General features: G+C 39.6%; 1 protein-coding gene and 1 long non-coding RNA gene across 6 annotated transcripts in view; both read right to left on the bottom strand.

Annotated features, from left to right (window-relative positions):
• LOC110828453 (Krueppel-like factor 6) overlaps positions 1–18647 on the bottom strand; it is a 617820-nt gene that overhangs the window by 337073 nt on the left and 262100 nt on the right. The gene's annotated exons all lie outside the window — the stretch shown is intronic.
• Positions 494–18160, bottom strand: LOC110828458 (uncharacterized). Its single transcript, XR_015534734.1, has 2 exons — positions 18012–18160; positions 494–1899 (listed from the first exon to the last, which is right to left on the bottom strand). It is a non-coding gene; the product is annotated as an uncharacterized LOC110828458 (long non-coding RNA).

Below are 18647 nucleotides of genomic sequence, written 5' to 3'. Positions count from 1 at the left end.
CACCACCATTGCGCCCATCACCGTCGTCACACGAAGACGCCACTGAACAGCTTACTCGACCATTTCAGTTCACATCCTCACTACATGAAAGTTAATCCTCGCTTCTGATACTAAGCGGTCTGCTTACCACAATCATGTATACAGACAATTTTATTCGCACATTCTAACCCAGTTTAGTTTACCAACTGTGATGTAATACTGAGACGAGATAAGAAGTTAAGCCAGATCACAAATCAGACATAAACTGTACCACCACAGAGTAATTTAATCTTAAATCACTTTTTGGTCCACGCGTACTCCGGTCATGACAACGAGCAAGTCATAATATGAGAACGAATTTCTAATGTCCAGACAAATTGCCTTGGGTCGTGTAATTTTTACACGTCGGTTTTGAAGATTTCAAGTGTGAAAATTATAAATAATATAACTAACAGGTTCATTTGTACAACTGTAAGCAATATGCCTAAATAAATTCTAATCATATCATAACATATATCTTTTACATGATAATTTATTTCTGAAAGACTGTAATTTACAACTGAAATTTTAATCTTCTTTGATATGGTCTCTGCACACCAGCACTTAACAATATGTGCATTCCTAACACCACATTATATGACGTAACAAATTCTCAACATCGCGATGTAAAAACACGTGTAGCCTACATTGCCTGAAGAGGGGGCATTCACCTAGCAACTGTTTACGAGGTTAATAGTCGACTGACAAACAAATGATACAGGTTTTACAACAGCCTGAAGCTACAAGAAGTTTCACTCAATGAATACACAATCAGTCCCCAGTTAATGGCTCACCTTATCTCAGATACAAAGTTGAGCTCCTGTCTGGACAAGAGAGAAGATGGTGATGGTCCAGTACGCTTCTATCCTTTATCTGTCGTAAAATGAATGCGCAGATCTACATTAAATAAAGCTCTCGTGTTCGCACTATCGATGTCGTAAATTTTTGGTACAAACACCAAGGCAAAATCTTCTAGCAAACTGGTATAGGAGAAGTTCGCATTGAACCATACCCCATTGAAAAATGCTTCGAAGACAACTCTGAAATAGAACGATATAATTTGTAACAAATGTGCTGTGTTCAAATATACAACGAAATGCGTTCTCTTTGAACAATTCTCAGCCAGAAAGTAATTCTAACAAAGGTCTGTTGTGTGAACGGCAAGATAATGCCACTGGAATAGTTGTGGGGGAATTTGTAAACTTCGAGTCATACTTAAATTACGTTGTTTTATGTATACGTGTCAAACCTTACTAGAAGTTTAACAGAACCTCAAATAAGATGACCCTGATGACGGAGGCAGTATGACCTCAGAAACGTTGGTAAACATCTGCCATACTACACAGCGCAACAACCCAGAAGACAGAAATTTTCATACTCACCACTGTGAAAACCTCAAATATTACAAGAGTAGAAAGGTTTACTAAAATACAATATATGCATTTTCAAATAAAATTTGCCAATAATAATTCCTTTCTACGAGTATTTGTGATCTTCATATTTTTGCAGATACAGATCCATTTTGTGCTGCACTCTCACGGCGTCGAGAACAAATATGATTGTATTTTAGGATGTTGCGACATGTTGTCTGACATTGTCTTTATCGACGTTTCAAAAGTACTTGCTGCCTCCATCATCAGGGTCTGATTTATCTTGTTTCCGGTATTTCTACACTTCCCACGCATGCCACTGTAGCATCTGGAAATGCGATTAAGATGGCGATAGGTCCACACAACAACTTCCCTACATCAGAGTCAGCCAGACGAGAACGCAGATATGGTAACGTGACTGGAGGCAGCCGGTGATGAATCCCAGCTGCAATCTTGACAGTCGAGGGAGAGATTGTACACCAAACCCTCTCAAAGCACAGACAGTTTCCATCTGCAACACATCACATCGCAACATCGGTGATAACAGCGTAACCCGTACGATACAAGAGTTTTTCTTCAGGAAGATTACCAACGTTAAGGAAGAACACGTTGCTTTTATCCTCAGTATAGTGTATGAAAGAACACAATGACTCCATGCGTTACTCTGAGAATGAAGTCGTGACGCAATAGTTTTAATTTCGAGAAAATTTCCACAAGAAGCTGAAGAAATTATTTTACGTTAGCTTTACCACTAGAATTTAAAATGTTTTCAATTTTATGAGGTCATTGAAAACACCAAATCCACAATCAACGCTAATCGACTGAATATAAAAGCCCTACAGGTAATATATGAGATAGAAGTGCCATCGTTTTGTATTGCCGTAACCACCGAGACGTAACCCACATTATAGAAAGCAAGTTCTTACAACGAATGAAGGTACATAACAACAAAACTCCCCAGATGTTCCTTAAATAAATGTGCAATGTAGCGAGCCTGACAAAGTAAGGTCTCTTCAACATGACGGTATCAAAGACATACTACAACACCAAGTCCGAAATTCACCTTAATTTATATGAGATGTCAGAAAATGACTTACACGTCTTCTTGGCATCGTACTCATTAATTACTCACCTCGTCATTTAACACAGGTCACGAGCAGTCTAATGCACAAGACAAACCAAACAGCAGAAGATAAGCAGTCAGTTCTGGCGTGCGTTATCCATCACGACAGGACAGTGTCACCAACTTTCCCACCTGCTAACATTTTCTTAAAATTTTTTAACGAAGTACCTGCTTAGTATTTTTACTCAAAACAAAGAAATCCCTTACTGGTTCTGATCTGTCGAACGAAACCGAGGTCGTAGACAACGTTAAATGGCGAAGACATTCGAACAAACCCGAGACTTGTTTCTTGTATCAAGAACGGGAAAATACTGCAGTCGGCATCCTGGTTTTAACTTCTTTCACTAATTTTACAGTGTATAGGTAAGCGGCATTGTTATAACTATGGCGTAACACATTATGTTTTAACCCGTTAGTAATACAAGAACCCGCAAAGTCTATTACATTACCCCATTTATTCTAATCTTACAAATATACTTTCTAGCAATCTGGCCCAAAGGCAACTAATCGTACACCAAAACCGTGCAAAGCAACTTCAGTCTCAACAGCAACAACGTAATTGTTCAAAACGCGTTTTATATCGTCTGAACACGTTATTTAATTACAGTTCCCCGACGCCATGGAGTACGTACTTGTTGAAATCCAGTATCACTGACAGAACACGTGAGAGTCGTCTGTTCGTACGAAGAGGTATTTGTCCTAACTGTAAGCCCTGATACCAGCGACTGGCTACTGGCTGGATGACTTGGGACTCAGTTCACGAGACAAATGCTGTTTTAATGAGACCTAGAAACAACGACTGCATCTGGGAGTCTCTGGACGAGAAGCGGCTATTATCCGTTCTTTACACACAGTGCATGAAATGGGTGGATACATGGCCGATAGAAGCTGTATCAACCTGAAAACAGATGGACGGATTCTGATAAAAACTGGTATGTACGTTACACCACTGAATGCTACCCTAAGATCGTAATTTACAATGTCCAACTATATGAAACAGCAATATGGCGGATGCACGAACTTGTAAAGTGGAGGCGAAGCTGCTATCAATTAAGACGGGGTCCTGAAATGATGTTCGAAATTACTCATTTCCTAAATTTTAAGAACAACATTTTATATCTCAAAATTTCTGAAATCCGAATGCGTCTTAGGTTTTACGGCGTCTTAAAATCGATGAAATAGGCATGCACGACATTTTTTACGGTAATGCTTCGTACTGTGTGCAACAAGATGGTGGTTGCACGAGATACTGAAAGGATTTCGACTGAAAATATTCCATCTGCGCACGAGTACAATATCTTACCACAGATAAAACTCTTATTATGTGATACGGGCTTTGACTAGTTTGTAATACAGAAACAAAGTCAAGGCCCGCCATTTGAAACCATGCTATTCCCTCAAAAATCAGTTTCCGATAAACAAATTAATTAATACAAAGACAGTTCAAAACAACAAATATAATTTACGCTTTAATGATGATTCTCTGTTAATAATGACAATTATTTTAGGTGATTGCACCATGCAGAGATGTGCAACAGAGCCCGCATGCACCCTAAAGAAATATCAATACATAAAAATATGTTCATGCCCGTTTTGTGAAAATATTAAAACGTAAAATTGGATTGCAATTCCAATAAGTTATTTTTGTGAATAACAGTGTAAGTTAAAGAGTTCATTAAAGGGAAGGAAAGCTGTTCCGCATCAAGCCATGAGGCCGCTTGAGGGGAGAGGTTGTATAGCTCCTAATCATTCTTAACTTCGGCAATAGATGGAGTTAATGGTCAGCGTCACGACCCACGGTACCCATTAAACAGTAGGCTGGGTGGGACTCAGAGCCAATGTGGATAGAACCCCACTCGTCCAGTCCGTAGGCGTAAGAGTTCAAAACACCCGCCAAGATCCGTGTTCGTACATCGTACGTGATCTCCTGTTTCGCTTTCATGGCTGCCTATGCGCATGGTATGGTACATTTTATAGGCAAGAAAATGCAAAGAACGCGTGGGAAGACTCCTGGGTATTGGAGTATGGACCTCACCTTTCCAGTCTTCTCTTAGAGGCATACGATCGGCTTGTGCGGTGACAGGTTATTTACCTGGAGGACTACATTTCGATTCACTGACGTGGCAAGTATGTTTTTCTTCAGCCTGGATCTGGGATCCAGCCACACTCCATCCAATAGAAACGTACCAGGGAGTTTGTCCCTTGTGGTATTGTCCTACGAAAGGCTGATAAACCAAGTAACACGTTTCTACAGCACAATGGTCATTTATTATATGCTTTATACTGGCGCCAAATTAACTATTATGAATGGAAAGCAGAGGCAATTATAAAACATAAATAAATTACATCACCGCCGTATTTTGTTAGCAAATTCGAAGACAGTGAAAGCCGGTTCCGTTATGGGCCAGTCTCTTTCAATATTTCAAAAACGTGGTCAGTGAACGTTAAGGTCTAGCTAGTGCCGCGATAAAATGAGAGATTTGATATTTTCGCTGCCGTGAGTATGAAGACGGCTGTCTTCGAAGTTGTTGTGCCGTGTAGTCTGATAGTCGCTGATGATGAAGACAGCATCAGACTAGGCGGCACAAGAACCCAGAACCCAGTCATTTTCGCGATAAGATTTGTTAACTTTCATCGGGGTGATAAACTGAATACAATCATACGCCACAGCGAACGAAAGTTACGCGTTGGTCTTTTAATAACAGGAGCAATAACTGCTTTTGTCTGTACACTAAAATGGAATGGCGGCCATTATAACGCAGGGAGCACTCACCTCGCGGGGGCAGCAACAGGGTGAAACTTACTTGCACTTTCATTGCGGCAGCAGACAAGGCAACGAGCTGTGACGCCTGAGAGCGAAACAATGTTAGCCGCCACAGGACACATCTCCAGGGTAACAACCGCGCTTGTGTGGAGCTGCGCTGTAAATTAAGGGGTTCGAAGCTCGACTGGCGCACTTTTCAATGGCCCTTGCACATATATAAACACCTCAAAGAAACCTTTGCTCTTTTGATCTCCTTTTTCGTGTATAGTTCTTCTTGTTGTCTGTGCAATGAATAATAGTCCCAGAAATGTAATACAGGCAACTCTCGGTTTACGAACGAGTTCCGTTCCAAGACGTTGTTCGTTACACGTTTTTGTTCGCTATGTGCATCTTGCATTCGTCAGCTTTTACGATACGTATCGTATTATTCTATAATTATTGTAATAAATACATTTCTTAAACATTTATTTATTTAAATCTTACAATTATGTTCTCTATACGTTCGGAATTTATTTTTATAAGGAACTCTATCGGCGACTTTAAGAAATTTTGAATAAATTGTGACGTTCGTTATAGCGAATATTCGTAAACCGAGAGTTGGCTGTATTTGCCTGGATATAAGTAAATATCCATTAACTATCTAACTAACCAACGTAACCCCAGGGAGCATAGTTCTTGTTGAGATTCCGAGTTCTGACGGCGGCGAGTATAAAGATTACTGTACTTGGGATTCTACGTCATTTAGGGGCTTACTGCTTCCATCATGGAGGCAATTAGCATCTCTAAAACGTCGGTAAACATCTAACATATTACAAGGCGCTACATCTCGGCTTCGGAGACTCTTCATGAGACGTTAACATCTGTTCCGATAGTTAAGAAATTCCACGTCTTTATGGAAACCAAAAGATCATTATAAAGTCGCCAGAGCCCACAAATAGACCTACCCTGAGCCTTATGGATCCATCCCACACCATATTTTAACAATTATTTTAATATTATCATCCCATCTAAACCGAAGTATTCAAATAATTCTCTTATTTTCTGATTTTCAGACCAAAATATTAACGCCCATGTATTCCTAGTCATTTTGATGCGTGCTACATGCACCGCCCACCACCATTCACACGTCGGAAATAAAATCGTCCAAATACATTAGACATTACATGTTTTATATAACTTATTCGTTTATCAGCTGAATATATTTTCCAAATTACTGAATTGCTAGTGTGAAATCATGAAGTATACGTTTTACATAGAAACATGGCCTCAACTTACGAGAGAATATTTACGTGCACACTACAAAAATACAAGCCATTAAAACAGTATATTACAAATCAATTACTGAAACAGGTTGAAGACGGGACGGTTCAGATGTGCCTGAAGCTCGCTGCTGGTGCGCTAATCAACGTCCCGACAGTAATTATAGCATTAGTCTGCTCCTCTTGGGGATACAGATCCGTAAAACAGTTCCACGTGCAAACACTGTCTGTAGCTTACACGCGATGTGTTTTGTCCTAACTTGAATCGTTGTGCATAGCTTTACGGAACGTGAAATCTCACTGGGAAGGGAAGACATTTTTTTCTGTTTGAAATGACAAATTTATTATTAATAATACAGAAACCAACTGGTCTGTAACGTGTTCATTAGTGTCAGAAACATTAAAAAGGCAGACAAAGAAACAAAGGTATAAAAACACAAAGTAAGGAAAACAGGAAAGAAAAGAGACAAAGAAATTAAAAGGAAATGAAATAACATTTACAGTAATGTTACCTGCAAGTGGTCACGCACAGACGTGGACTGAAGGCCTGTAAGAGTTAGCTAATTCCAGACAAACGGTCAGTGACAGTAGGAGCTTCAAGCAACGCTTCGGGACGCAACACTAAATAGCTCAGTCTATCAGACGGGACTGCTACACCACCTCACGTACGTAACCGACTTTTAGATTAACAGCGCAGTATGCGGTACCGCGCGAGAACTAATTCAAACGGATTTCACATCACGAGATTAGTTACAGTAGTACATATGTCCAAATTAGCAGAGGGCGGTTAAATGCTGTTTATAATTGGAATCACATTTCTACCGAGTCGTGTCTCCCTAATTCAAACCATAGGAAGAGGCTTTAACACGTAACAGGGGAATAAATCCCTTATTACCCGCCCAGAACATTTCAATTTCTTTCACAGATTTTATTTTGTTCCGCGTTACGCTGTTCAGTTGTTGTTTTTTTAACTTTGGGCACGCTACGTACGCGCTGGTGTAACAAATAGAAAACCTCTGTAGCCGGTTTCAACAAAGCTTAGAGCTTACATCTAAATTGAGGAGAGATGATTCAAAACGAACTCGTTTGAGTAGGAACACACAAATCGGTGAGCTTAATCCGTTAATGTTTCACTCCCAGGACTGTTTTGAAATACGTCCATTAGGTCCAGTTTTGTTGAAATACGGTAAGTTACATGTCAGCAGTCTACTCATATGACGTATTCTGTCGTGTGGAGATTTCAGTGATGATACGTAAGTAAAGCCCGTCATTTATGTGATAAAACAACATGTAGCCTATCTTACACTAAACATATGATGATAAATACAGTTGGCATTAAAACTGAATATCACAGCGGAAATGTTGCAATTCGTGCAAAATGTACCTTGATTTTAACCCATATAATCTAGATGAACATCAAACGTCAATAATGTAGAATACATAACATGGCACAGAACGCATTGGGAATATAGGTGTACTCCACACTTTGGGTAGGTTTACACTTTCCCAAATTTATAATTTTGGTTTCGTATGTTGACTTTCGCGAATAAGTAACTGAGTCCAGTTCACGTTGAGTTCGTAATTCGGGAAAGACACTAAATAAGATTATCAAATAATATACCTGTTCGGAAAATATTACGAAAAAGTGACCTAAATCGAATTAAATGTAATTTCTGGATATATTTTCGCCGACATTTGAGAGAGAGAGAGAGAGAGAGAGAGAGAGAGAGAGAGAGAGAGGGCGTTAGTGACAGTGTGTTCCTGTGTTAAGGAAGGCTTTCATAACCACAACGAAATCAAGACTATCCAAAATGAAGTCTGCGTTTCATAAATCGACAGAACATTATACAAGAAAACAAGAAAAAATCCGCCGATTCCGTTAAAATATGAAACAATTCATCACATACAAATCTTAAAAAAATACATCTTCAACACTTTGAAGATAATAAATCCTCTTGAGATGCTGTACGAATTGATATTACTTCAACTGAACCCAGGCAGTACATAAAGTTAACACTAATTTTTTATCTGCATGTGCAAGTTATGACTTAGTAGGTTTCCGAGACACTGGGACTCACCCGTTTTACTGCCGTAAGCCTCGTCTCGTCCGACCTCGTTTGCGATTTATAGCGTCGTTTCGAGCAGCACAGGCCTGCTACGGCGTCGCGACGCCCCCCCTTCTTCCCACACCCCGTCCTATCTGTAGCCACTTTAAAACAGCAACAAACCACCTATACGGACTGGAAGTGCCGTGGATCAGAATTTCCAGCCCGACTGGTTTTCTAAGCGAATTGCTACACATGCATTATATATTTACCGTGTATTTATCTTTTCTCTGTTATGCGAACATGTGACTTTCGCAAACAGAAACCTATGACTACAATAAATCAGATCAGTAGAACCCGAGAAGACATTGAAGTTTCATAATCCCGTCATGAATTGGACTCTGTCAGTAACACGTCCTGAAACAAATCACTAACAAAGGTAATGATAATTAATAAATACCGAAAATAACTCGGTCTGCTACAAAAGTTCATAATCACTTTAGCTAATCAAAAAACTCCTTAGGCCATCTTTATCCTACCATCTGCCCCTGTACTGAAACATTTAAACCCTGTCAACCAAAAACATTGTTTACCAAAGATCTACTTTAATACACAACCACCCCCATATCTTTGAGAGTTCCAGTCAAATATTTTCTACATATTTGTCATTTCCCGCCCACATGCTCATCTATTTAATGTAATCACCCTAACAATATTCAGAGGATATTAAACATTACGAACCTCCTTCCCCACGCCTCTGTTAGATCACTTCTGCCAGTCTAAATATCTAAGCACTTCCTTCTCAGATACCTTCGATTTACAAGTTTGCTCTTCCTTCAAATGAGTGACAAGATCCACACCCAAGTATTCTTAAATAACCCACAAGTATTTTAATGTTCGCGTTTTCAAACAGAAGACGGGCAGTTAAGAGATTCTGAACAGAATGCCAAATAACGTTTCCTGAATTTGACCTTGTAATTTAAACATGAACAGCATATCTGTATAAATTTCTTGATGTACTACCTAGACTCTAGAACATTTCTGATATGGTCAAATGGTTTGTAAGTTTTCATTTTAGACGTTTCTCGATATGACGTAAGCTACGGTAGTCCAAATTTGTCCCCTCTTGGACCAAGAATAGTTTTACAGTTGTTTCGTAGAACCAACAAACATCTCCTGGCACTTTTTAAAAACTTATAGCAAGTTTTCGTTATGTTTAACAATACTTATTCATAAATGACAATTATCACAGTAAATGGTCATATTTAATTTCACTGAAACACAAATTACAAAAGAGATGCATACTTGTTTCACTTTTTTCTTCCAACAGTTGGTATACGACAATTTTTACCTGGACAGTTTGCACCTTACGGTGGTTATTAACACCTACAGAATGTACTTGTACGTAAAACATCAGAGGGGATAAGAATCACAATTTTTTAAATACTTCGGAGTAAACAAAACAAATAAGATTGTACCAATTAGAAATAAATCAAAATAATTTCACGGGACAGTTGTACAACGCTGATACAGACTGCATTACCGAACGAAATACAAGGAAATCCTTTAAAGAAACGTGTCCCGCCATCTGTGATTAGTTTAAGTAACCTGGTCGCCTATTCAACAACAGAAGTAATTCTTTGTATGAGAATAATTAAGCCTACTGACACAAGAAATAAAGTTATATTTGACTTAACTTATCTAATAAAATAAACGAGTATTTATAAAATCTATCCTAGGTTTTGGCGACAGTATTTTCTCTAAACTTTCCCTGCGTCAGATGCCGTTACATCACTTCTACTCGACTTACAAAGTCATTTGTAATCATAACAGGGCGGAGGACATTAAGTTTGGTAACATGTACTATGCCAGGGTTAAATTTCGGCAAAGGAACGGCCTTTGTCTTCAGCATCGCATCAAAACCGACTATGGTAAACACCCAGTCTCCTATCACACAAATACCAGGACTTCTTACTCCGGTAAAGCCGCCGCAACGTGAAGCTGACCATTCAGCTCCATCCAGTACGTCTAAGAATGACTGAACGACACTCCAATGTCCAATACACCTTCATAGTGCGGTGCTTAATTAATCACACGGGCATCAAAGTTTTTTCGTTAGATATCCGATAAGTTAATGTGCTGTATCTGTTAAGGCATGTCCATTAAACATACTTGAGAATTTGAGTTATATCGATCGATCCAGAGATATATGTGAAGGTCATGACCGCTTCCCTTATAATCCCCAACTATATATCATTCACTGCGTCCCTACCTAACAAAACCCAACATAAGGATATATTCAAGCCTTAGATTCTGCCCTTTACACTGACATTAGTACTCATTCAAATCCGTGAAAAACGAGCAGATCATAACCGCCTCTTTAATAATCCTTGACAATTCATGATTCATTCTCCTACCCACATTATTAATCCTTGATACTATGTGAACCATAAACGCACAGACAGGTCTAAACCAAAATAAAAATAGTAAGATACCGAGAATGTGTTTGTCGATAGAAAAATACAGCGTGAGTTGAAATGTCGTATTGACTTGTAGATATAGTCGGCGCAGTAGTTCTTGGCCGGTGGAGAAGCTGGCGGACGGGCCTAGTTTGTGTACCTGAGGTGGCAACGTCAGCGTATTTCTTTTGTTTGGGCGTTCAGTCCGATAAGCTCCTCGGTGCAGTCAGCATTATACTACAGCACAAATGACTCGCTCCTAGCCTTCCCTTTGAAAATTTCACTGTCCAAAAACTACTGCGCCGACTACAAACACAAAATATTCGGAGGAACACAATACTTCCATCTTCAGGGCAGTCTAGCTCTGTGAAACGTTTGTGCTATCAACGAGTCCACACCGGGTTACAAGACAGAAGACCAATATCCATCGACATTTTCACCGCCGTGAGAACCTCAAATCTCGTACAGAATTGTCTGGCGTCGTATTTGCCCAAAACGCCTGGACACACGCCACTAAAAGAAGTAACGTGGTGAGTTTATTTCTTCTTCACGGTCTTTTCCACCCACTCAGGCAATGTTTTGAGAGCCAGATGACAGTTACCCCTTCTGTCAGGTGGTACTACCAGCCACCTGCCACAGATTCAGTGTCGGACTGGCTTCTTATTAGCTATTTCTCCTATTGTTTGTTATTAAACATGAAAATATGGGTATCATACTTGTGTGCGTATGTTACCAACATTTGTATCTTCTAGTGACCCAAATAAGTAATATCTTAATCTTTTCTCCCTTTTTACGACGTAAACAGTTTCCGAAACGCCGTGCTTGAGAAAAATCAAGACGATGGATAATATTCACAACACTCGTGTTCATAAAATAATTCATCTTCATTTACATCTAATTTTCACAATTCATCTTCTTAAGACCACTCTTAACATCCCCCCAAAAGGCTTTCTTCTTCAGAATTCTATAACTTACGCATTCTTTGTGTCCCCCGATCATAGCTACATGCGCAGCCCATCATCACATACTAATTTTAACTATTTAAACAATACTGAATAACCTGTTGACAAGAAAATAATTCTAATAGTTTCGACTGACAACAGCAGCACTTCTGTTTCATATTCGGAGAGTTCCGTGTTACATCTCTGTCTGGGTACAGGACACCATGGTTAACTACCTTCGCGGTTTCACAAGTCCCTGGACACTCAACGGTCTGAGTCGACAGCGTCGTTAAACAAAACACAAATACCAACAGCAGTGACACAAACGCGTGTCAGATCTCCAATTCCCCGGTTACAACAATCAAAGCAGACACCCGGGGTGTGAGTACGGAATCGATTAAACAGCTGTTGCTTTCTGATTACGAAAACAGTGACACAAACCGTGCAATGGGATCGCAAATACACAAATTGGAGGATGAATATCGAAAATAATATTTGCGATGCAGCTCCTAGATCAAGGTGGTCCAATCCGTCACTGACGCAGGTAAAAAGCAGGTGCTCGCAGCAGCAGGCAACTTCCAAAATGCGAACTTCATGCCGCCGACTAGCGAGTACTTCAGAACGCACTGTGCATATCCATCAAGGGCAGAGCGCACGTCCTCATAAAAGTGCAGCTTTCTAGCTTTGTGTGGTTGTGGCGACGGTGGAGGGGAGAGAGGGCGAGAGAAAAAGAGAGAGGTATTGTAGAGTACTCATCCTGTGGTTTCTCAGACATGTGATCTTTTTCGAGACATATTCAGGCTCGTAATTGTATCTCTTTGGAGTCTCTTAAAAGCGAACAGTTAAAACCGCGAGTTCTTTCCTTTTGAAACAAAAACAGAAATTGCATTTAACTGAAAACAAAGTTTTTTATACAGCTTAACGACGAAAGTCAAGGTTTCTGCAGGCTACCCAGACCTGTTAAAACTAAGAAATCTAAATATTACGTCGGGCTCCTACCCCTGAGTCTACAAGAAATCATCACAACCCACAAGATCGCCTTCTGAACTGACAGTGCTGTGACACACGTCAGTAACACCGTTTGTTTCTTTATGGTGCCTTGTGGTCTACGAAAGAGAGGGGGAAGAACAGAGCAATGGGGGAAACAAAGACGACATCAAACTCAGACACTGGTTAGAGAAGGAGAGATAGTGACTAGCTACAGAGCTGCCGGCAAATCTTAACAATGAACTGCCATGAGATCTAATATCACGTAGAATTTCTAGTGTTTCACTACGCTGAAAACTACCTCCCTTGTTCGGCTGTGCGTAACTTAGTAGTAGGTAGAAGGTACAGGGCCTAAAATGAAGATCGTTTTTATGCTCCCGGACTTTAAGCAGATGTATCGAACTCGCAGACACCCTTAAAGTTAGGTTTCTTTAAAGTTCTTATGCAATCAAAATTCAAAAAGATACGTGGAAAGAGGGGGGGGGTCCACTTAAGCAAACCAATCAACTTAATAAACCAAATATGGCTGTTTTCTGGGTTGTAGCGCCGTGCAGTCTGATAGACGTTTACCAATGTTTCGGAGGTCTTTGCTGCCTCCATCATCAGGACGATCGCTACAACACAGAAGACAGCCATTTTCGGACTCAGTCGTGAAAACATAAATCGGGTAGGAAGCTGTCAATATATTGCAGACCAGGTCTCTAATTTACAGACTAGTTATATCCGGTATGAGAGACGTAATTCGAGAAAGAAAGTTTAAAATCGTTACATTTGCCACCCTACAAAATTTCATGGGAACATTCATTCCTGCCTACTTTAGCGGCAACAAATATTGTTTTGGGAAACTTCATAACGCATAATCAATTATCAAAACACTTCAACCCCCCCTCTTCACATGCGGTCACGCCTGCGCTAACGAACACACCCCCTCCTCCACACGTCATTCGCCGGAAATAATGGAGTATAATGGAAGCAACTTGACTGCATAGCGGGATCGATTGGATATATCCGGATCTTTCAAATTACACAGCAGCTATCCGTGTTGACACACCGGATTATCTGCTGCCATTAAACGATGGAACAAGAAGTGTCAAATATATTTCATTTGCACACACACTGAACAACTATGGGATGCTAAAAACGGAGATACTGGCTTTGGAGGATAAAACATCTGTCAATTATTAAAAGGGCACTTCGTTCAGTGCTAGGACTCCTTTCAGATACACTGGTTTCAAACAACCAAATGCGTCAATACAAAAGCGAGGTCGAATGTTGAGTGCACCGCTGACATACAAGAAACACACTCGATGTGTTCATACTATTTATAGAACTAAAATACTTCAGTTTTTTTGTATTCTCGTCTGACATTAAAATGCACGCATCGGTCACATTTTACATGACACCCATTAGATACGAGGACCACTGAAGCCCAGAGCCCGTCTGGATAGAATGGTGGCAAAAAGACAAAATTTCTGCTCCAACGGGAATAGAATCCCGGTACTCCAGTCAAAAGCCAGGAACTTTCCGAAGCTAACAATATTATTAAGCAGAAAATAAATTTAAAAGCCCTAAATTATCATTTTTAATTACTGATCTTAAGTCTGCCACTGTAAGTTGTCTGCTTACAATTCCAACACGCCTCGTTTTCGTTTTCAAGTACATTTATAAGATGAAAATTTTGAACCAAATTTTTGGTTTCCGTGGCACCTCGAATCCTCTTACACATCAGCAAAGGTGTGTACAAACAGGTTAAAATGTGGATTTCGGACGGAAATATTTCCCATTTCCCCTGGGAGGTTGGAGACCATAATACACATGAAGGTCGAGCCAAGAACCAACCACGTGGAACGTGGGAAGACAGACGCCGTGAGAAAATAAAAGCTTTCATTCGGGGGGAACAACAGGAAATGCGCTCCTCAAAGATGGCTCAGAAGATAAACGAATTACGTCATGTTTTCTTTTAATACGTACTTCACCTTTTATACAACGCCATTCTCCAATTATTAACCGATTTTTATTAAAGTTACAATCAACAAAGCCACGGTGGTCTAGCGGTTAGAACGCTGGCCTTGTAATCCTGGGGTCTCGGGTTCGATTCCCGGCGGTGCCCGAATTTATAACTTGTGTTGGGCAAGGCCGTAGTCTAGGCAACACGGAGATTTCCTCCGGGGGCTTCCCCGGTTTCTCCGTGGCATCCCAAATTACTCCATTCACACACAGAAGAAGGCAATGGCAAACCACTTCTGGATCATCTGCCAAGAACGTATATGAACAGGTCCCAGTCCGAGAAAAGGATGGAAGGATCCTGTTCATATGAACCTGTCGTCAGACAGAACACTAAATAATATAATATACAATCAACAAAAACAGACAATACATGTATGCCTATTTAAAAGTAACACCGTGTCCGATATTCTGCATAGGCCCAGTTTAATAACGTACAACTACTTCATAAAGTTCAAAGTAACCTGTTAATACAACTTAAACTCCTTGCTGTAAACCATAACACATACAACATTTCAGGGTAACTCAGTACAATGACAAGACCTTCATAATTTGGACTTTTTACCAAATTTTAACAGAGAAATTAAATCAAAGAGGATTAGATGAGTGGACAAGTGTTAAAAGTAAAGATATCATGGAGCTAAAACTCCATTCCACTTGCTCTTCCAACTTCATCGTATCTTTCTTTTAATTTCCTCCTTCTTTCTATATTTCACAACACACCAAAAGGAACTTGTAAGAAATCGGCCATTTTACGATATTACCACATGACTTGCGCCCAAGGACAAAATGAAGAAAAGTCTCAGAAAAGACTGGGAATGGACTGAGATTTGAATCGGACACCGAAAGAAAACGAAGCGGAAATTCTTCCTACCATACAGCGATGTCTAAAACGCAGCCATCCATCAGACGATGGTAAATGGTTGCCACAGCTTTGAATTCATCTAGCACGACGCCAGAGGATTACTTAACAGCGTTATACAGAACGGACAAAACAAGATGGAACGCAGGCACAGAATGATATATGCTAAATACTTTATCCGCCACCAAATAAGTTTCAAATTAAGTTATTTGAAATTATGTAAATTTTAAAACGAATTCCTGTAACACCAAAGAAACATTTTAACCTGTCTCTGGCGTACTCTCGCTACACGATTAGATTCCAGCTGTACGAACGGCTGTGACGAACACTGGTTCAAGAAAGAACTTATTTAAGTCAGTAAACATCGTGCGCCACCATTACAGATGTGAATTACTTAACTTTATTTTGGTGGAATGCAAATGTAGACTGTAATACAGAATTTACTTAACATATTCCATGTATAAACAAGTTCACATTTAGTCTCACACTTCACTCTACTGTGTTCGTATTCGTGGCTTACGAAAGGACGCTGTATCAACTAAAGGACGTAAATAGAGTAAATGATATGAATTCTTGAGTGTGCTGAGACGAAATGGAACGTGTATGTGGTGTTGTAAGGCTACTGCTGAAACATTTACCTTGAACTTAAACTAAATATTCGACAATGAACATTGTATATTTTTTCAAACCAGCCTAGCGTATGATCGCTCAAAGTTGAAGAAGTACTGCAGGATAAGAAACTGTTTGTTTTGTGAAAACAAAACATTTATTGAAGACGGACTGCTGATGCGTTTACTACGGTAGAATTTTGCAGACGTTTCAGAAGTGCATGCTACCGCCATCATCAGGACGATTATGGAGGCATCGTCCTGATGATGGATGAACCAAGCACCAATGAAACATAGCAAGAAGTCTACCAAACTACAAGGCACAACAACCCAGCATACAGCCATCTTTACAACTTTAAGTTTAATGTCAATGAACAAAAGGAAATACTGGTGTAATTACAATCTTTAGCCTGAAGTAGAACCTGGACCATTCTTACATAAAAGGACACATTTGAAGAGGAATAAAGCAGTATAATTTTCATTAAAATTCTTACGCAATCCGTAAGAAGTGCGTAAATCAGGGGTAATTCATAATGACTCAAAACCTTCGCATCGATCACCAAAGATTCCTCTCATAATCAAGCTGTCTTCGTGAGTCACATTTTTCTGTCGTTTGTATTAACGCCTTGCTTATTAAGATGAATGGCATTCCAGATGCGTGACATATAACTTTAAGTGGTAGACAGCCGAGCCAAGTGACAGCCTGACACAAGGACCGATATAAACGCTATTTATGTTGTATGTTAGTGTGTTATGAAGTCCGTAAAAATAATCTTGGAGAATCAGTCTGACAGTATCACAAGATCAGATATCCGGATTTAGGATTATCTCAATTTCTGTGGCATTTAATCATCGAATGGAAACAGGTCCCCTTCTGCCACGTTCGGAAATGTCGACATTTCGTTGACACATCACTAATAAGAAAAAGTGTTAAAAACTTCGAATGACTGGAAGCTACGTCGCTTGAGACTTAAAAAAAGGCAGTGTCCGCGTACAAGATGAATGATTTAATCATTGGTTATTCCTTCTTCAGTTGCCATGGGTTGTTCACTTCGGCTTATACAGTTTCAGAATTAACTCGAAACATTTTCGGCTTTATAAAGTTGATAGATTGTCGACCTATCGCACGGTACTTATCAACGCAGGATAACACAAAACGATACGAAAAACTACAGACATACAGTGTGTCCCCTGTAAGCCATAACTACTACACTACTTACACGTGAACCCCTTCACCCAAAAAAACAACGAAGTTATTATAGCTGTTGCACTGTTTCAAATCAGTACGGATGTAATTTCATGTTTTGTCGTTCGATGAGGACTTGCCACAGACAACAAACAGTTCCCGTGTTGTAATGCTGCAATTTTGAAATGTTGTAAACACTCTTATTCGGATATCATTACCAGAATATATATTACTAAACGTTCACGAACAGAAGCAAACGATTTCTTTATACCTGACGGAGATAACGATAAAATGTCTTGTCTGAGAAAACAAGTAAAATATCCAAACTTCAAAACGTTTATCTCATGTATAAGCAAAGCAGTAATTAATACAATAATTAACATACCTCCTTTCCAAGGACAATCGCCTCACGTGAGGGGCCCGCAGAAAGATGGGGGAGCTTACTGCCTTGTAGTAGACACAGAACTTATGTCTTTATATGATGATCAAGAGGACTACAAAACCAGTAAACTGTGCCTCACGTAGGCTACACCGACTCACCTGAAACAAGAGAAACAAACGATTATATTAATTTAATTTCATAATTCTTAGACCAGTTTCTTATCAGCAATGATAAGCTCCTTCGCTGCATTTTTTTCCACTGACAATGGTACACTGTGGATGTACAGAGCTGTGGAGTTATCATCCACGTAAATTACATTAAACTCATTGTTTACTTCAATATCCTATACTTTGATGTTATCAAAAGATTACGTAAATGAATACAATACTACAAACATAGTCTATGCTGCAATTATATATTAACATGGATGAAAATAATTTATGTTATCCTGAAGACTGCAGCTGCAAAGTTCGCTTTGGAAAATCGCCAACACTCGACGAGACTTAATTCCGACAGCGGAAATTACACATCGATGAAAGGATATGTTTTTCACTGATGTCTCAAACCACGCCAAAAACTGATTTATAATTAATCATAATCGATTTCAAATTCAAGCGCAAAAAACTGAAATTCATCTGG

The sequence above is a fragment of the Zootermopsis nevadensis genome, unplaced genomic scaffold (genome assembly GCF_977971745.1).
Source record: "Zootermopsis nevadensis isolate Lab colony 2312 unplaced genomic scaffold, Znev_1.0 Znev_ptg000011l, whole genome shotgun sequence".
Lineage (NCBI taxonomy): Eukaryota > Metazoa > Arthropoda > Insecta > Blattodea > Termopsidae > Zootermopsis > Zootermopsis nevadensis.
Note: the sequence above shows the minus strand (reverse complement) of the source record. Positions and strands in the feature narration are given on the sequence as shown.